This window comes from Balearica regulorum, chromosome 3 (genome assembly GCF_011004875.1).
Source record: "Balearica regulorum gibbericeps isolate bBalReg1 chromosome 3, bBalReg1.pri, whole genome shotgun sequence".
In the NCBI taxonomy this organism is placed as follows: Eukaryota; Metazoa; Chordata; class Aves; order Gruiformes; family Gruidae; genus Balearica; species Balearica regulorum.
Genome location: NC_046186.1, coordinates 100,263,189 through 100,284,125, shown reverse-complemented (window position 1 = coordinate 100,284,125; position 20,937 = coordinate 100,263,189). Strand labels below are relative to the sequence as shown.

General features: G+C 40.0%; 1 long non-coding RNA gene across 1 annotated transcript in view; it reads left to right on the top strand.

Moving 5' to 3' along the window:
* The first annotated feature begins 2,697 nt into the window (after positions 1–2,697).
* Positions 2,698–20,937, top strand: part of LOC142601092 (uncharacterized) — a 123,083-nt gene continuing 104,843 nt past the window's right edge. The window contains exons 1-2 of the long non-coding RNA XR_012834694.1: positions 2,698–2,842; positions 5,051–5,150. This is a non-coding gene — a long non-coding RNA (uncharacterized LOC142601092). The remainder of the gene's footprint in view (positions 2,843–5,050; positions 5,151–20,937) is intronic.

Here is a 20,937-nt window from a genome sequence, read left to right as displayed (position 1 = left end):
ATCTTTGTGTTATTCAAACAAGTTTCAGGAGTGTCTATAAAGTGCTTATGTAGAATCTTATTCAGAAAATAAATTACTGTTGTTTTTATAGCTTTTAGATGGTTTTAGTGCTTGGAATTACTGCTGAAACCTAACAAGTCTGTACCATGGCTTAAGAAATGAAATATCATTTGAGCAGTGTTATTTAGGAGAGGATTAGCTGCTGATACATTATATTACAGGCAAATGCAGGTAAGTTGTACTTAGAGCTATAACTGCCTAGTGCTGCCCCTTATAAAATCCCTGCTACTGTTGCACACGTCTGCTAAACCTTAGCTTTTGGAGCTAAAAGCTTCAGTGTCAGCAGAGTGCTTGGAGTAGGCTATTTTTGAAACTATTGCTGAAAATGAGATTGTGAAATGGGGGCTTATGCTTTTCCCTTTGGCGTAAGGTATTGCAATTTGCCTGGGGTGCTGTGCTGTTGCCAGGGATGTGCTTTTTTGCTGCATCTGTGAAATTTCACCCAGTTTTGGACAAACCATGCATTTGTGAGAAGCTGAGATTGCATGTGTTGCCGAGTGACTTGCTAGGCAGGTAACTAACCTGTTCGGATCGTTTATATATCATGCTACAATTGCTCACCCAGGTAACTAGTTAAGTTGTAAGTACTCAGTGTTCTCCTTGCCTGTCCTGAGTAGGAACAAGAAGGGGAAAGAAAAGGTGTGATAGCGCAGCACGTAATTCACTGCCTGACTTGTTGCTGGGGTGCTCAGGAGGGAGCTTTGCTGGTGCAGCTGTGGCTCCATCACGGAAGATTTTTAAGATCTGTTTGTGCGAGTGTTTGTTAGGAGCGACACACGTATAGTTGGTTCTGCACTAGAGTAGGGAGATGGGCTAGAAAACCTTTCAAGTTTCCTTTTAAATCTATCATTTTCTGAGCCTTGCTCTGTAGCATCCCTCAAAGAAATTGGAAAGTTAGGTGGGTTTGCCCCATTAGAGACATTACTGTAGAAGAGCTGTCCACTAGATGTCACTGGTACTTCACTGAAATAAGATTTAAAAAGCCTTTTCTGGTGGGTCGTTAAAGAGATGATGTGCAGGTGAGCATCATCACTGTGCTTGCACCCCTCTCAGCATCTCTCCACCCCGCGTTGGCCTGAACGGAGCCCTCCCTGGGCTTGTGCGTGGTGGCTAATGCTTCGCACAAGTTTAAAACGAGAAAATGAGACTATGTTATCTGTTAAGGTTTTGATGGGTACACTAACGCTTTTGGGATTAGCGCTGTGCATGCACATTAGGGCAAATGCCTCTCTTGTTGTGAACGTATTTCAACGGTGCTCTTTACGAGGATTGCCAAGGATTTTATTTTCTTATCTTCCAAATGACACAGCTAATTCTGCGTTTTGTTCTAAGACAAAACTCCATGCTGCTAAGGAATATGCAGACTTTTGTATGCTTTTTCCCTTTCAAAAAAACCTGTAAAGAGGACCTGGATGTCCAATAATCTTGTGAAAGAAAGTTTATCACAAAAATGGCAGATGAACAGAAGCTGGTCTTCACCAGTGTTTTTAATGCATAAGTTGGACAAATTATATCTCCTTTATTTCACTTGACCTACTAGAGATCCCTCCAGTTAAATCACCTGTAGTTGGCCTACAGCTGACCCTTTGTTGACTTATTTAATCATCTGCCTAGTTTTCAGAACAGGTTATGAGCATTCAGACTTAAATCAGTCCTTGAAAGGGTCCTGTCATTAGGCAGTAAGGCTCATACCTGATAATCTGCCTGTCACATAATATGAACACAGATGACAATCACTTACCTCTTTTATGTCATGATATAAGGCTGAAATTGCCTAAAATGAGGAAGAAAGCCATTATTTAATCAATGGAATTGCGTCAATTGAGTAAAATTTGTCTCTAGTGTAAACAAATGGAATGTCTTTGTGCTCTGTGAAAACAAGACTAAATTACTTACAGATCTTGCAGATAGAAAAACATAGGAAGTGGACTTGTAGACTGACACATTCAGGCTTTCGGCATATGCATTTAAAGTAATTATCCAGATTAGACTGGATTACTTAATAGTTTTTTTTTTGCATCATGTGTATGCACTTTTATTTTTGAAACAATAGAAGCGATATTAGTCTTTTTTTTCGTTCATGTTTGATTATTTGAGAAATTCGTTAGAACAATGCGGGATTATTACCAATAAATGTACTCGTTTGTCAAAAATCCAGTTTTAACTTTTGAAGGTGAATTGAAGAGCAGTCATCAGTGTGTCCCAGGACAGAGAAGTTTTTTTTAATCTGTACATATAAAAGACTTGATGTGAGACAATGATCTTTCATTAAAAAAAAAAGAAAAATAAAAAAATCTAAGTTTTCTCCTTGTAACCCCATACCTGTATAAATAGCAGAACACAATAAAGAATTTAGCAATTTCTAGATTCATGCATTTACCAAATTGCCTAGTTTTTAGTATTATGAACACTCAATATTTAGTAGCTACTTCCTGAAGAACAATCTATATGTGGAAAAAACAGAAGTTGCATGGGCTATTGGGGTATCAATCTGCATGTATTTTACATATCCTTGTCTTCCACAGGTCCAATAGAAGAAAATATGAGTGTGTTAAAGATGTATGTTTCTAATCTGTAAACACCATAATTTCTCACTTGCTAAAGTAAATTTCGTTGGCACTTTTGTAACTAGCCTAAAGTGACCAGCTGGAGTAAGATCAGTCATGTGCTTGACCTGATGCCTCTAGAATGCAAGATATGCCTACTTAATTTTCCTCACTGATTCAGAAATCAGGATTGCTCCACAGAGAAGTTTGTAGGAAGATGCTAGTCTTGGAACCAGGTATTTTTCTTTTTTTTTTTTAAAAGCTCCTGTTGTGGCCTTTTGCAGATACACGTTGGACGACTGAAAGAAACACTGTGGGAAAGGCAATAAACTGTGGGTTTCATGTGTAGATCTTGATTCAAGAGGCTTCCAGGACAGCCCCTTTACTCAATGAATGCCTGAAGAACCAAGTCAAGTTGAAAGACATTTAATAATCTCAGCACCTGGTAGGACTGGTCCTTAGCTGACAGGCAAAAGGTAGAGGGGTGGGCAAAATTTCAGCACCAAAGATCACAGAAAAGGTATAGTAAATATGCAGTGCATTAGTCCTCCCCTTCCTCTTCTTTGAGTTGACTAGAGTTGTGGTTATGCAGGGATTTTGAAGGGGTATTGGCCCGCAGCAGGGAAGGAGCTATCAGTCGAAAAAGTGCACACCTCACTGTTATGGTGTCCTCTTCTGCTGTGGCCTGTGCCAGGCTCTGACTTGAGGAAACCGACTCCCCTATTTTTATGCCAGCTGTGTGCAGAAGTGAGGGTGCAGGGAGTGACTGTGGTCCATGCAAAGGTGTGACTGACTGCCTACAATCTTCATCATTTGTCAAGTTACACCACGTAGAAGAGAGCATTTGGAAGATGCTGGGCTGCATCTTTTCCCTAACTGTGGTCAGGGAACAGCAGCTGCAGTGGTGTTTTCTTCTTGGATTCATTTTCAGGAAGATAAAAGGAGAAAGAAATGGCATCTTGGTGGAGCTGTAGATTTGGAGCTCTTGGTTCTGTCCTTGAGCCTGCCAATACAGGAGCTGCAAATTATGAACCAAAATTACAGAAGAAACAGAGGTTCCTTGCTGCCCCAAAGTGTTGGGTTTGGATTTCTGACAACGCACAGAAAGCAAGCTTGTCACCACGTAATGCCTAGAGATCTCCTCTTCAAGTGCGATAGTAACTCTCATGCTCTCTCCCTGCGCCATGGAGGTTAACCCTCTGCAGAGGGATATGAACTTGAAACTCCTTTGGTTTGTTCGAGCATATGACATCTACAGCTCTCTCCCACATCTGTCTTCACTACCAGCCCTAAAGTCACAACCTGGCTAAAGGCAAGTCAGTGAGTTTGTTGCCACTGGGGTTTCTGCATAGCCATTTGTCCATGGGAGCCAGAGTGGCAACTTTAACTGGACCAGATCTTGGACTCCACAGGTGGCCTCTTGCCACCTTGGAATGTGTTTCCTGTTTTATGGTGGTGGTATAAACTAAGGGGTCCTTCCTCCAGGTAAATTTTATGGGGAGGAGAAATGGTTTGTCCAGCTGAAAACAGAGTGGAAGGGTATGAGTGGAGAGGCTTTAAGTAGGAAGGTCTGTAAATCCTGGGGGACTGTTCATCTTATTTTTGAGAAATCAGCAGGAAGGCAACTGCCAGATCTGGTTTCATTAGGGTGATGCTCCCTGAAACACCCTTGGCAGTTGGCTTCATTTACAGGTCAGTGTCATGATAAAGTTCACTTCCTTTCTTTGGAGGAGTTGCTTTGGATATCTGAATATGTTTATTCAGAAATGCCTGTAATAGTAGCTGATAAAACACTATGCTAGATTTTCAAAAAATAAATATATCAGCCAATAATCAGAGTGACATCTCTGTATTTGCCTGAGAATCTGATTCCTACCACTTTTAATTTCATACTCTAGGGTCTTGTTTCTCTTCTTTTGTCATCTAAGATAATTTGTTACCTTTTAATGGAATTAAAAAAAATGCTCTTTATTATTCCACTCTGCATAGTAAAGCATACTTAAGCAGCAAGGTAGAGAAATCTGCACCTTGAGAGAGTATCATGTTGTACGGAGACTTCTGAGAGATTAGCTTTTGAAGAAACTCTTTGTTTTTATTCTGAATATGATCCAGTCCTGGGGATTTAATTTTCTTCTCCAGACCATTATTTTTGCATGTTTTCTTATCAAAGGAGGAATAAGTTTAGGGCATGAGCCTGTAAATCTGTTTTCACATAATTTATTAAAAGTCACATGGTACTGGTGCCATTGAAAGGAAAGATGTTGTTTATCTTTTAATTTTACAGTGACATCTAGTCCTTTCAACATGCTTTTCATCTTTAGACTCTGCATTATTCTGGTTTCCCACACTGTGATTGTCCAGGGATTGGCAGGTCTGTGAATAAAAATCACGTAAATTTTCTTCTGTTTTGGCTTAGTCACTCTCCCTTCTGCATCTCCTTACAGTGCCCATCACCCAGTGGAGTCAAGTTGCTTTTAGTAATGCAAGACTGGCTCTGCTGGATAGCCTTGGTTGGACAGAAGAGCAAAAATTTAGCAGGAACTTGTAAGTCATCAAGTCAGCCAACTTTCTATGTTCAGAGGCCGGATAATTATCCTTTTGTTCAAAAGACTGTTCTCGTCCATTTTCCACAATGAAATCTGAAGAGTTTATTGTTTCCCTGTTATGATCCCTTAACAGTTGCTGAGGTTTGCGAATGACTATTTCTATCATTTATGAAAATTCTATGGAATACTTTGTGGGATTTGCAGAAAAAAGTTTCTGGTTTCCTCCTCCTTCCTTCCATTAACACTCTGAATAACCTAGGGAGTGATTTCAGCTGTGTTCAGAACCACAACCCATAACAAATGATGGCATGCTGGTGTGTCACGTAGCCAGGCACAGTTTTAACACGGGGAACGGCCCCACGTGTGCCACATCTGAAGCAGACTGCTCATGGCTAGGGCTGATGCTGGAGTGCTGTAGGATGAAAAGCTCCTCAAGCATCAGAGCAATATGGAGACGCAGATTGCCAGCAGAGTGCCACCACAATGGAGGGAGAAAAGTTTGGCTTTATAAAAATAAATGCTCTCCTCTGAAAGATTAATCCTTTACAGGAAAGTAGAAAAATAAACTTGACTTCTTACTTGAAACTGAGACAAGGCCAAAATCCAACTGTATCATGTCCTGTGTAAGGAGAAGGTAATGCCTTTAAAATGTTTTGTTACAGGAGAGGCAACACCTCTGCTATCTTTGTGGGGATAGACAAAGAGCCTGATTCTGCTTGCACAAGCTGAAGCCACTTTTGGCTTTGAAGAGGGGAGAAGATGGAACGAAGTCGGTTTTGAAAGTGGATTTGAAAGCTGCATCCAGTTAACTTAGATACCTTTCTTATTAGGGGCTCGAGCATTAAGGGATCAGAAGTGGAGTGGTCCCTTAAGGTCTTCAGCTTCCATGTCCATCTCCTGTTGATGTTCATGGGGAATGGTCTCACAAGGCAAAACCCAGTAACTATGACCTCGGAGGATGAGTATAGTTGTGATTTCCCAGGATTTTGGATACTAGTGGGAAACTTTCAGACAAAAAGGCAAAAAGCTTCCTACTGCCAAAAGTTCAAATACTGTGTTTAAAAGGGATTCCTCCAGGTTTCTAAAGGCAGCTGATCAAAGTGTGGCTTTGTGCAGAGAGCACAACACGCTTCACATGCACCCAAATTAAGTTGCCTTCCTGTAGCAGCAGCAGCATGGCTGAGTGCTAACCTGCGCTTCCCAGTAAGCCTGCTCACCATGGCGCTCCTCTTCTCTGAGGGCAGCAGCTCTCAGCAGGCAGCTGCTCTCTAGTCAGGTTGGTTTTAGGTAAGCTTAATATAAAGACTGGGATTGCGTTATAACTGTGGGGAAGAAAGGGCCAAGTTGGGGTTTTTTGAGTGCTTGTGACGGTAACATGTAAACTTAGTTGTATCAGACTCCAAAGACTGAGAAATTGTGTCCTTGTCAGTCCAGGAGCTGGGACTCCAGTTGGACGTTGTCTGCTCAGCTCTGAGATGAGCATGCAAATCTCTTGCTTGGAGCAGAGGAACTGTGCTCCGAAGACAGCTTTTGGGCTGGGTCTGAACCCCTAATTTTCATAGATCTGAAGGAGTCACAATTCCTGCTAGAACTGGCGGGAGCTGCAGGTGCCAATATTGGTGAATAAGACTTGATTCAAGTTGGCAGCTGAAAATGCTGCTTCTAGTGTCCCTGCACTTCTCTTGAGGATGTGGGATGCTGTCAGGCCTGGCTGGCAGACTGATACTTGCCAGTGTTTTTAAGACTCCTCAGGGGACTGAGCAACTGTACGTTACTGTTGTTAGTAACAATAATAATGTACTTATTTTATTATAACTTGGGCGGTATTTTATTCAGAGCAGCTTAACCCATCTTCTAATGTCTGTGAGTTATGGTTTGGATCCCTGCCAGTCATTTCTCCAAAAATTTGGTGCTGTGCAATTTTGCTTTGTTCAGACAGTCTGAGCTCTCCTGGCCTTGGGAGCAGTGGACATAAACATGTAATGTTATAACGCACAAATGGCATCGTTTTTACAGTGCAAAGGTCTGGTTCATCACTGTGTTTCTGTTCATGCTGCCATAACCCCATTTATTTCAACACAGCTGATCTAGGTTAATATAGGCAATAGAGAAGTTGACAAAATGCCCATAGGCCACTACGAACAGTTAAATATAATACAGCCACCTGACTCGGCCTCTCAGATGGCAAAAATTCCTCCACTGCATTAAAGTTGAGCGGCCAGTACACTGGGATCCATCTTCATTACTTGCATATTTTATTGTGTTTAAAATGATGATTAAGGGAGAGTCTGAAAGTAAGGTAGAAAATACAGAATGCCTGAATTCGTTAAGAGTCAGAGGAGATTTATTAAAATGTGTTTTGCAACCCAAAACCAGTTCCTTACCTGTTAGGCAGAAACACAAGCTACAGCTTTAAAATCCACTGCAAAGAGAGCAAAAGGTTGCTTGCTTAGACTTCCCCCCTCCCCCCCATACATTAACGCTGATTAGACCTGTTGTTTTGGTATGAGTAAGCCTGGCTGCACGCGCCTCCACAAACACTTTTGTGATGTACCTTTTCCGGCTGTTTAATTTCTTCTGATCTGTTTTCCTGATGAACCTCTTCATTGTCTGTGTAGTTACAGACACAATTCAAGATTCTTCAGATCATGTCCTGGTTTCTTTTCAAAATAGAATAGGGGTGATGATTTATTACTTGTATGATGTTAGGCCTAAAAGCCCTTTCCTGGGCTCTTACTCAGTTGTTCTGGGAGCTGTATAAAACCAGAACAAAGGCAATGTGTGTGCATATTGTGTACTTTTTAACTCGTTATTTTAGACATGCAAGGATTTTTTTTTTTTTAACTGTGAGACAAATTCTCTTCTTTTCCACTCCATTACCTCTATATCAGAATTGAAAAATGTGACCAATTTCATTTAATGGTGGATGCTCTTTTTATGCTGTCCTGATAACTTCAGTGTTGGGAATGAATTAAATGAGAGCTTGCCTGTTGCAAGAGGTTGCATTTCAGAGGATAACTTGATAATTAATTTTCCCTGAAAAGGTCGTTATGTCTTAGTTATTTTCCTTGCAGGAGATTCTGGTTCCTCAAAGCCTGGTCTGCTGCTTAGGCAAGTTCAGGTTTCACGGGAGAACAAAAGAGCAGATATTGGGATGTCACAAGAAGATTTTACAGGGGCTTAATGTAGCATGAACGAATTTAGCAAATATTATTTCTATTTATTTTTCACAGCTAACTTTCTAAGGTGGAATTAATTTTCAGTCTAACCTGTTTCTAGCAGTTCTTGCTTGTATAGAACTTTCCAGTTATTTGGAAGCTTTTCTACTCGTCATCTTTATGCTCATAATTAAAAACAAATACTAGAAGACAGCAGAACTCTGAGAGAGTCATCTTGCTTATATAGCTGTTCCTTCCCTGGTATCTGCCACCGCCTCCAGGGAGGAGGATGCATGAAACTGTAGACTCTCCTTTGAGGATTCTCACTGAGCTGTTGACAAGTTCTTCATGGGCTGTGGACAATATACCACTATGCACTTGTGTCACACCACAGGGCCTCCCATTGACGCTTATCCTTTTTGTTGGCCTCTGACCTCTGCTGCTTGCCACTTAGTGAAGCGGCAGTTCAGAAAAGAAAGCAAAAGTCAGGCCAAAGTAGCTTTCATCTACCTTGCATAGCCTAGCTTGTACCTCTTGCTATTATTCAAGTTACTGAGTATTAACACAGATCCTATATATTTTTCTCATTTTGAAATAAAACCCATTCTTGAGTATAAATGGTCAAAATAGCATTATTTCCCTGCTACCCAGATGTGTGAATTTTCACTCTGACATCATCATTTCCCCGCATCCCCCCATTTTTTTTTTTTTTATCGGAGGTAATCCAGAATGAACCCCAGAGAGTTAAAAAATGTACAAATGCAAATTTACAGGTTTGGTCCCTCTGCAGTTTCTGACTTTCACACATGTTAGTGATCTGTACTTGGGCTTACTGAGCTGAAAGCAAAATGTCATGTCTAAGTACAGTTTAGCCAATCCATGCAGCAATGATTTTGAATATGAGCATCTCATTCATTTGGATCATTAAAACTCTTATTGTAATTGTTTAGTATATAAATGGTGATCTTTGAAGTCTGGAATGAAAATAATTGTATTATTCTGGATCTATGACCATAGAGCTATGGCACCCCAACTCTTTGCACAGTGATACCAAAGAATAACTTCAATAGTCTCCAAGTCTGTTAATTGAATTAGTGGATTAAAGGAATGCTGAAAACCTTCTGTCTTTAACCAGAATTCTGTTGTGGCAAAGTGTTGTACAAAATCAGAATGAAAAATCACCTCTGTTGACATGGGGGTTGGAAAATAACCCACAAGCCTCCTCCATACCCCTCCTCCCAGTGATTTTGGAAGTGGTCATGAAATGAAAGGGTAGAGCTAGAGGGAGGGAAGATGGTGATTTAATTAGAGATCTAAGAAGTCAGGGTTCCCCCCCCCGCCCCAGCGTGTAGTATTGTAATTCAGCACCTTTCTAGTGACAGCTATTGATGTGTGATGATTACAGGCAGCCAAGAAACTGGCCTGTAGGTCCGCTCTTCTAGACTTACGATGGCAGAGGCAGAAACTGTGCTTTTAAGAATTAGCAGTTTGTCCACTTTGTTGACAGTTAAACTGATCTAGAGAAAAAAATTAAGCGAAAATGAAATTAGATGAAATATGTATAAAGCTGGAAAGGCAAAACGAATGTTAAAAATGGACAGTGGTTGTTTACAAAGCAGGCAAAACTTTGATAATACGCTCAAGAGATTTAAAAGCATAGATTTTATTGTGTCAGCAGGATTTGTATTCTTAACACCACGCAGAGTTTTGGAGTATTTTCTCTATTATTTGTACTTCAGTTTAACAAAAAGAAAAAGTAATTAAAATGTTTCATTTTGAAGTTTAAGATGCAGAACTTTGGGAAATGACTAATTTAGCTTTAAAGATGTTTACTTACTAAATCTTTGGTTTTGATCAGAGCTTTCACAGTTTTACCTTGTGCCGCTGAGGTCAGGGTATTGAGAAATTATCCTTTCTTTCGTTCATTCAAAAAAGAAACAAGATTCTGACTCTTAACTGGCTGGAAGAACTCATGATTTAAAAAGCTGTTTGTATGTGAGGGTGGAGAGATGTCTGATCTGTGATTTAAAAAAAAAAAATTTTAATACTTGCTTTTGGCAGGAGCATTACAAAAATGACAGTCAAAACAAAAAGTTTCTTAGTGATGATGAAACATCAAGGCACTAGTGGTGAAAGGAAGTTGCTGGATATCCTAACAATTTAAGTTAATGCTGTAATCAAGTTACCTTCATTTGCTCCTTTGTTTCGTTAGGATAGAAATAGTGGATGCCTCTCAATGAACTAAGAAGATGGTCCTTGCTTAAAACAGGTAGATGATCATCAGACCACTAAATCGGCCAGTTGGAGCTTCGTTCAAACTGGTGCTCAGTGGATGCCAAGCATTTGCAGGATCGGGGCCAATATTTATAACTTCAATTTACTGCATAGCTCTTTTTTCAGTTCTTGATTCCTAACAGGTGCTCTCCCCCTGCCCAGTGCTCTGCAGACTGTGAAAGCAATTGAAGGTATTATGGTTAGACACTAAATACATCATGAAGATTAACTTGATAAATGATCAATTCTGGCCCCATTTTTGAAATTTAAGTCAATTGTCTGGATGAAATGTGTAAATCCCTGTATAACAGACATTTATCTCTTTCCAGACTTTTCAGTGCTCAGCACAAGATGAAAGCAAGCAAGTGGATAATTTTTTCTGGAGGTGATTCTGTATTTTTTTCTTTCACTACGCATAATTTCCTGGGGTGTGGTGTCCAGCTGTGTGCATACAGTGTATGTCAACAATAAGGGACACAGGTACTTTGGTGTTTCTACTGGTGAAGCTCTGACTAACCTAGGATCTGATAGACATCCCAGGTAGAAAGTGGGATCTTCCCTTCCAAGCATTCCTGCCAATGTTCTGCAGGTCACATCCCTGTGCTTGGAGCTTGCCCCTGACGAGTGATGGGAGTATTTATTCTTCTAAATATCCTGCAGGAATTGTGCTGCATATGCTTTGTGGGAATATTCTCTTTTTCTCTTACCTCTTTCCCTTCCCCTCTTTCTCCTGACCTTAGCTTCTCCCCTTCTTTTACCTTTTCTGGATGGATCATACATTTTCAAAGTTTAGCTCTTGCTTATTTTCCTGTTGTTCCCTAAGTGGCATGGCTGAAGTATTACAGGCTGGTCAACAAAGCACCTTTAAAAAGGGAATTGTCAGGAATTCATGTGTGTATGCGCTATATGTCTTTGCATAGCAATTTTTGTGGGTTATCAGAGCAAAATATGACTTGCTTTGACAGTGGTCCTATCATAAGCTCTTACCTTCAGGAATTCAACCTCCTACTTTTACAACCTATTCATAGTCCCTTTGGAAATTTTAAACGCAGCATGTTAGGATGTTGGTTAACAGCAAATAAACCTGTGTGCTGACCTGCCCATGTGCTAATAATAAGTCATGAGTCTGCTTTGTAAGAAACTCTGTCACAAATGGTGGTTGAAAAAATAAATGAATGACTGAATTCCTACAGATAAGACCATCCAGATGGGACTGCTGGGGGGTAGGTTAATGAGTTGGCCCTGCGGCCTTGACAGTCTCCTTTCAAAAGAAGGGGCACGTGTTGTTCAGACGAGCCCATGGCCTCTATTTTCCAAAGGTGAAATTTACCATGGAGTGAAAGGCCAGCGAAAGGTCCCTGCCTCAGGCTCGCATGGGGCTTGACTGATAGATAAGGCTTGTGCTGGTGAACCTCATTTTTAGGGAGTAAACTAGCCCTTTTGGTGAGCTCTTGAAGAGCAATCAAGCCTAGGCGTGAACATGTTGTGCATGCTTTTGATACGCTCCTGGTCCTTAAGGATTTGCAGCAATGCATGCGTCTATGGGTTAGATAGGGGTTGTAAGATTATCTTGCTTATACCTTTTAATGAGTGTGCATAAAGACTGCGTATGTGGAAAATACGCCATCATTTTTTTGCAAGAATTGGATGGTGTTAATTTCTAGCTTTGTTTTTTTGTTATATCAGTATAGTAATTAGTTCCACTTTTCCAAAATACTAATCAGTTCAGCATTTTCTGAAAGGACTTTTTGTACTGCAGAAATTACTTCCATTTGCATGGAATGTTGGGTTTGCTTAAAGTAAGAAATGATGTTTTTGGCCAGTAGAAACACCAGATATTAGGTACCTTTTTGAGGGGGTGGGAGGTGGCTAAAGAATAACACCAATAGAAACAACAATGATATGCAGCTGTTATCTCTATTACAATAGCATTTCTGTTTCGGAGGGTATGTGGTGACTCTGTTGCTTTATGCCTTGGACAAAAACATAGCATGGATAACAACAACTAAACTCCTCGGTCTTGGGAGTTGCTTCCTCTTTTGGCTGATGGACAATTTACAGAGCGAGTTCCATGGTTTCTAGTGTCTCAAGAGTGCATTAGAGTTTCACAGCAGGAGATTTGTAAAAGGGAAAGGAATGGTGTACAGGGAATTAAAAGGTCTGTAAAACTAGAGGCTCACTCTCCTGTGAGGAGTGATCTTGTCTAAATCAATAAATGTCCATGGTCTGTGTTTTTCAGCTGTGATTATTACGGCTGTGTGTTCAGTCAGTGCATTCTGAGCAGAGCCAATATTGGCTTAATAACACCAAAAAATGTATTTACAGCTATTTGTCCAAATTCTGAATAACAGTTCCTTTTGTTCTCTGTCCCTTGCTATTCCCAAACCATAATGCAAACAGGTTTTGGCTCTGAGTCCAGTAAGGTATTTCAAAGCATGCTTAACTCCAGGCACATGACTACTCCAGTTAAGATTTGTAAGACTTTCTACAAGCTTAAAGGTAAGCACATGTTTAAATGGTTTGCTAACTCTGAGTCTCATTTTTCCTGAGTATTTAGGAGAACATTATTTTTAATGACTGTGCCATGCACAATAAAAGATGTTCTTGAATAAAGATCATTATTATCTGTCATTCATTTTCCATTATTCTATAGTTATCATTACCTATGCTCCTGCTGAACTGTTTATCTTGGATCAAAAACAGTAGTAAATGGGCATCAATGAAAAGTTGCACTTTGATATAACAAGTAGTCAAAGCCAATGCCTGAACAAAAATCTTAAAAGTCCAAGATTTCTTTTGCCTAAATGCTATGTAAACGCGTGGAAAAAATAAATATAGCTAAAGAATAAGGTAGAAGTGGCTATGTGTATGTTTTTACTGCAAAAGGGTATTTTTTTTTTACTGGTGCCTGCTAAGTCTTGCCCTGCAAGGTCCTACAGGCATTGCAGATTTCTACCACACGGTAGCTGAGTAGGCTTAACTCTCTTGCACTCAGTAGTGACTGACTTTGCCTGCTTGGATATCTTAGAAAAACTAATGTGCTTAGCTTCTGCTAAGTGGGATAGCTAACATTTAATACTGTAAAATTATGCAACCAGTACAGCAAAACCAGAGTAATATTGGCAGTGAAGGGAAAACCTATTTTCATTTACAATATTTATTAAATCGGTTCTAATTCCAGGATAGCAGCTAGGGAAATGAAATTCACAGGTATTAGGCAAAGATACAGTCACAGCTGAATTCTTAAAAGTAAGAACATGAAACAGAAAACCAACTAGCTGGTTATGAGGAGGACATGTTGTTTACGAGCTGTTTGGTTACATTTTCTGCTGATCCATCTGTCTGTGGAAATCCTTTGCCATCCCTTGAAGACTAAAATATCATTCTGAAGATAGAGGCAGGATTCAAGCAGTACCATTCTCCCCAGATATCTTCTGATGAGGTGTCAGCTTCCTTTTGGCAGAGTCTGGAGGATAGATAAGGGACTGTGGTTACAGGCACAAAGGGCTTTTATGACAAGGTGAGAAAGAGAAAGTTTCAGATTAGCAGGAATTTGTATCTTTATTGTGCTTTTAACTTCGGTTCCAAATCTTAAAACAGATTTTTGCTGGTACATGAACTCAGTGAAATAATGTCCTGTTGCATTTTAATTTCATCACTCTGACCCTCTGACTTCAAAGGCTGCTCCAAGTCTAGAGAAAAGTTCACAATCTGCTTGATTTGGCTACAGAAATGTGGATTTGTTGCATGTGGTCACAAAACAGGGAGACCTCTTGAAATAGATCAGCCGAGAATAAAAAAGACTGCTATATGTTTTGAAAGATTCATAGTGTTTGTACCTGGATAATGAATAATCTTAACTAGCTCTTTACTGTTAAAGTAAGGACTATTAATCTTTAAGGAAACAAACAGAAGAAGCCTGAAAATAAAAATAAGTAAATCAGTAAAACAAATATAAAAACCTGCAGGATGTATTTCTTTCCTCTCTTTCCCATAGTTGTCTTATTCTCTTGTTTTGTTCATCCAAAAAAGTTTTTAGATTTGCAAATCTATTCCACAAATTCAAGTTTTGGAGCTTTAAAATTGTGACCCATCAAAGTTCACTCTAAGCCTGAGGGATATATCACATTCCATAAAATTGTTAAGACTGTCCATCAGATCAGATGGAAATCTAATAAGTGCAGTAGTATCTCACCACTTAGGAATCACACTCAGCATTTTGTGTGGCCATCCTTTGAGATAAAAGTCACTGGGGTGTGAATTCAATTATTTCATATACATAAAACTTTCCAAATCACTCCCAAGTTCCCATACTTTAGGTGCATCCATATCTGTTATGTTACTTCAGGGAGTGTTAACTGTACTTTGACTTTTTGGGAAATGAGATCAAAACCAACTAAAATTTAGTTCATTGGAAAAGGACAGTTAGAAATAGTGGAGCTGGTGAAAATTCAGGAGGGTAGATTTTAAAGTCCCTTTCTCTAGGCTGTTGAAAGAATCCATACAGACTGAGGAAATGGTATTATTACTACCACTGAATCACAGAAACTGCAGAGCAGAAGTCAGAAAAGAATATTAAGGAGAAGACACACATTTCTCAGAAGTGATAATAAACTCAGGTTGCCATCTTCCTCACTGGAAACTGGATGGGTCCAAATATAGTGCCTGATTCAGGTAATAAGCCAGGTAAATATTGTTCTTGTGGTGTCTGTCAGATCTATCAGTCCATTCTCATTTACAGTGGGGGTCTCTGTACAGTAACGATAATTTGGCCTCTGGTGCTTTGGGACAACTTCCACAATGAGGCAAGTAGTGGCCAATACGGAACGTACCTGAACTCTGGTTCTGGATGTGTGTATCAGTCCACAGACCCATCTCCATCAGAATCTGCAAAGGTAGATCAGTGGTCCAGTGCTGAAAAATGCCACTTCTCTTTGTGGTCCAGGGGAACTGCTGGGTACTCAAACGTTTTTCAGGGCAGGACATTTAGAAGCATAACAATAGTTGCAGTGCCTAACTTCAGGGGCTTGCCTTAGAAGTCTTGGTAGTCCTTGTTTGGGCAAAGCAAATATCAGCTTCTTTGGAGTTTTCATGATGTGAAGGCTGCTGAATAGGCATGTGCCTATTTTTTCATTTACTCATAAGCAATTTGTTTATTTCTGCTGTATCTTAGTATATAATACTATCATTCAATGGCAGATGAAAACATAAACAGTCCTAGGTTGGTGTAAAACAGAAGCATCCATCAAGAGTCTGGCCCTCAGGGCTCGCTTGCATTATCTGAATTTCTCCAACTTTTCTGTGTACTACATGAAATCTCTGCTCCTCTTATATCTGTGCAAGGAGATTTATTTGGCAGTAAAAACGTCCATCTAAATTGAAAGTTCAGTTATTTACTTTATAAAAGTGAATAGCCTTCAATAAATCAGTCTTCCTTTCTCTTTCTTATTATTATTTATTGTTTACATTACTGCAACAGACATGTCTCCTGTAAAGCCTTTCAGCTTTAATACACCAAAGGGGGGAAAAATGTGATGATAAAGTACAGTTGAAGCAAAGGAGCAGCTGGACATCTGAATTTTATTTCCCACCGATGGACAAGGGGCTGCTCTCTGTGTTGTCATTCAGTATCAGAAAAAAAGCAATTTTCACTTGTTTTCTGAGGCAAGAATTATTGTTTTGTTAAAGGGGTGCTGGGGGCCTAGAAGAGAAGGACAATAGTATCTGAGAGGGATGTGTATTTGCTGCCACAGAAGAAATGGCAGAAAGTAGGTGGTGTGCTGCAGTAAAAATGCTGTAGAAACCTCCTAGACAGTTAGGAATACCTTGTGTAAAAATCCAGATGCCCGTCTGTAACCCTAGACATCTATATGTTCTAAAAACTTGACTCTAGAAGTGTCTTCTGGGAGGAGGATTTAGGTCCTTGGTCACACCTGTCCCTCAGAGTGCTCTGGCATGGTGCAGGGATGGTGAATCCCATACACTCAGTAAGGAGTTGTTGCTCTTAGGTAGAGTGTAAATCCTATTCATTTTGTATGCTTTCTGATTTGTACATTGGAGATGGTAACTCTGCGCCAATACAGGTATTTGTAATACGATTTAAGTGCATTCTTATTTAACCCCGTTGATGTCTTGGGTCACTTCATCCCTTCTGTAGATGTTTCACCTCTGTCTACACTTATTTACTGCTTGTACGGCTGAAAATCATTCAAGCGCCCCGGTGATTGGAAGATCCTGACTAAACGTTTTCTAAAGAAAAGCAGGACGAGTCTGCAAAATTGGTTGCCAAATGTACTTATCAGCGTGTGCTGTGGTATGTACTTTGTGTCATGCGGCAAGAATCCCCAGTCTGTCCCTGCAGCTCTTCCTTATGTTGAAATTGCTTTCAACTCTGATGTTATTTCTGTCTTTATTTTTGGCAGCAGGGTTAGCAAGTTTAAATTTTGAAAGGCAGGGAACGAGAGAGATACAGAACTGCTTGGTGAAGGGGTCAGAAAGGACAGACAGGCTAGCTGAAAGCAGTCAGGACTGCTAATGCATTCCTCTTCCATCTCCTTGTGGAGCAGAGGAAGGCAAAATCCTATGTGGAGCCCAGAGGCCCCTTCCCCCTACTTTCATCTCACCCACCCTATAAGATTCGTGTCAAAGCCAACCTCTTCCTGCTAGAGGATGACTGGATGCGATTCCTTTCAGAGGCTGTCAGCGCTTCTCCTGTAACTGCCCTGCGGAGATGCTGTTGAGTGACATGAAACACTTTTTCTCCTGACAGGATTAGCGAGCCATCTCTCCACACTGCCCAGCTTCCCCCTCTGTCTCCACCAGCTCTCTCTATGTGGCCAAAGATGCATGCTTGGGTCTTGGACAGCAAAATAGCATTGGGTCACTTTTCCCATCTTTGCTACTGACAGAGGAACTCTGTTATTAGAGGAAACTTTCACTCTTCACACAGCAAATTAACCCATTTTTAAAGCAAGAACAGGAATTGTTAGTCTTTGTCCATTTCTTCTGTGCCTCTCCATTTATATCTTGTGGAAGCATAGGAATTGTCTGGCGTTATGCCCAGTCTGTGGTCCTTCCAGATGAGTTCCTGCTCTGACCACAGTCTCATCAGGTGTTCTGTAGGAGGGAGAAGACAGCAGTGGGGGCTAGCCTGTCCCAGCAGAAATGCCATGACTGATCTCTGATAATGGAAAACTTCCCTCTTTCTGGGAAGATATAGGACAAAATCTTGCCAGTTGGACTCTCAGAATCAGGATTTTTATCCTGGGTGTTCATTTTGACTCCCTGAGTAACAGTGTAAGATGGACAGATGTTTTTTAGGCACTCTAGTGGGTGATCAGTCTAGCAATGTGCTGGAGGGAATCAAGAAATCGGTACTAACTTGCCTCTCCCCCGTGCCATAGCTGATACTTGGTTATCCTGTCCCCTTCTCCATTGTCCGCTCGACCAGTTTGGCCTCTCCATTATTTTTTGGCTATGTTGGGCTACCAAAACAGGTCTTATTTTTCATTTAACTACTTTCCCTTCATCCCAAAGTAGCTGTACCTTTTTTGAATGAATACCTTGACTGTGCTTCTATTAACTTATGCTAACTAAAGCATTATGCCTGCCAGGTCTTCAAAGACCAATTATCTTGCCCTTCATTTAAATGTATACTTTTCTCATTGCCAAAATATAGATGCAAATATGTATGAAAAAAATACATTTTTGCATGACTACATAAAAATAACTAGAAAGAATCAGCACAAATTTTATTTTTTTTTTTCATTGCATGTATAGTGGGGTTAGGATGTATACAGCCAAGTATTTATTCAGATTATTCATTCAGCTTGCAGTAAGTATGTATATTGAAATCAATGTTGGGTCTGCCTATGGGTTGAATCTGGTTCTGCGAATTTATAATATTATGTTACTACATTACAATATGCTGTCATGTTCAGATCTTTGAATTTATTAAGCAGCATGTAATATGCCAAATCTTTACAAATTACTCATTGTTTTGGTACTGGATGTTGGCAGTATTATCATTAACATAGCAAGCCAAATGACCCTTGCACGAGATTTTCCATGTTATTTTCCAAGCAGATGTCAATGCAAGAAACTAATCTCAGTTTATCTCAAATTATTGTACTTTAAGATGGTTATTCAATCTATGAAGTATGGGATGGTCCGTATTCACACTATCCCAAGGGAAGTCCTTTGAAAGAACTGTGACCTCTTTGCTCTTGAAGGTTAGAGAAAAGCGTTTTCTTCCAACTCTTTACAACTCTGCTTCCATATGCTGCCAACTCTACTAATCTTTTTGCCAAGGAGAAACAGCCCTTTCTGTCCTTTTCCACCTTTAATTTGTCCTGTTCAGGTTTATTTCTGGAGAAGAGGACTCATTTCTTTGAAGAAGCAATCTTTTCTTGCAACTACCACTCAAGCATTATGGTCTTACCATGACTTGACTCTTTTTGGAAACACTGAAATGTGAAAGGGCACTTGGATCCCATGGTGATGAGCAGGCTTAAAAACACTTAGGTAGATCAAAAAGGCTGAGTTGCTGAGTTTTGTGGCTTCTGTTTGGATTTTTTGTTTCATTTAACCTGCAGTGTCAACAGAGCCAAAACTCTGACAGGCATACCAGACAGGAAAAACCAGTTGGGAAATGACCTGAAACTGTTGTTGGCACCATGCTTTAAACGTGATCCTTTTTATTGTCTGTAAAGCAGTGGCTGCAGATCACTGTCCTTGTGTTATTATTGGTTAGTGCAATGCTGAAGATACCTCTGAATAACGGCATTTCATGTACAAAAAAGAAAATCCAAGAAAACTCTCATTTTCAGACCTGAAGTTTTGATTTTCCCATGGCAGGAATTTTTCTTCTTCTGATTTTGAAGCCAAAGAAAAATGGTGTCACGGGGCCTGACTTTTCATCAGACACTTGAAATCAGTTATGAGGCATGCTGAAAGGACTTTGAGTGCTTCAGAGAATCCTGATTATTTTCCTGACACAAGTTTCCTATATTTTCTAAGTAGCATCACTAAGAAAGGCAAAATGTTTGGCTGCTATGCAACAATTTTGTCATAAAAAGAAAAAAGGGAATGAGAAAGGCAAAAGTATTGTAAACGTACAAAGGAAACCAAGTATAGAGTGACCACTCTTGATCTTTACTATCGAGGCACCAAGTATGTGTTTGTTAATGTCCAATTCCAGCTAAATTTAATCTATACACTGTCTGCCATATTCCCTCTAGGGAATGCAATGCCAAACGAGCACACAGTGTTCTCACATTAAAATCTTCCGTCAGCATTGCTGTGGGTTGTGGGGGATATTAAGTCAGCCAGTCTCCTTGCTGCTCTAGCCTGAAGAAGAGGCCAAAGTTCAGCAGTTTCATTAATTCATTCAGGAAGAGAGGAAAGTAAAAACAAACCAAGTATTTGTTTTCATTGATTGTCCAGGTTTCACTGAATGTCCAGACAACCAATTCATTTGATTGCCGCCTTCTTTTCCCCTTTCCCCTTTTTCCCCTTCTAGAAATCAAGGGGTTATGGAATTTTTGAAGTCGACAATGAAGATATTTAAACAAATCATTGCATCGTATTCAAGTTTTTGCTGCATATTTTAATTTTTGCCTTAAACTTTCTTTGCTTCATTAGTTTAATTTTATCGGGCTGGTAGTAACTTTTAAGCATAAGCTCTTTATTTGATTATGGTTCTTTATCCAATGAAACCTTACTAATTTTCTTTTCCTACTAGTCACTGAAAAAAGACTGTGTTTCAGGAACGTTGGCTGATTTACACAGCTCTGGCTGTATGAGATAGCTCCTTCTGTCTCTGAAAATGCAACCCCACGTAGCATAGAGCAATTAAACTGTTGGGAAATCCGAGAAACCCTGTGGTCACAGGAGACGCAACCCTACATTGACTGCAAAACTCCTTGCCAGGTGAAATAAAAATAGCTATTAATTTCACCATGTTAGGAGCTAAGAGTGCATACAGGAGCCAAGCTCAAAGGCCATCCCTTTGTACAGGCTTTCCACCAAATGTAAGTGCAATCATGCTGTCAAATAAAAAGCAGAGGTAACAATCGTAATACAAGACACTGCTGTTGCACTTCTATAATCTGAAGAAATGCTCAGTCTGAGACTGATGTGTACCAGTCTGAGAACCCCACTGGATACTCAGAGATCATGTTCACTGTGGTAACACATAGTTCACCCTTACAAATGTACGAAAGTTACAGCAATGAGGCTGAAGAAATGAAAGAAGGGCTGGACCAGAAATATGGAGGATAGCAATAGATTACCTTGGTTAACTTGGTAGTTCAGGAGTTCATGAGAAGTTTGTGGCTGCTGTTCTTTGTTTTT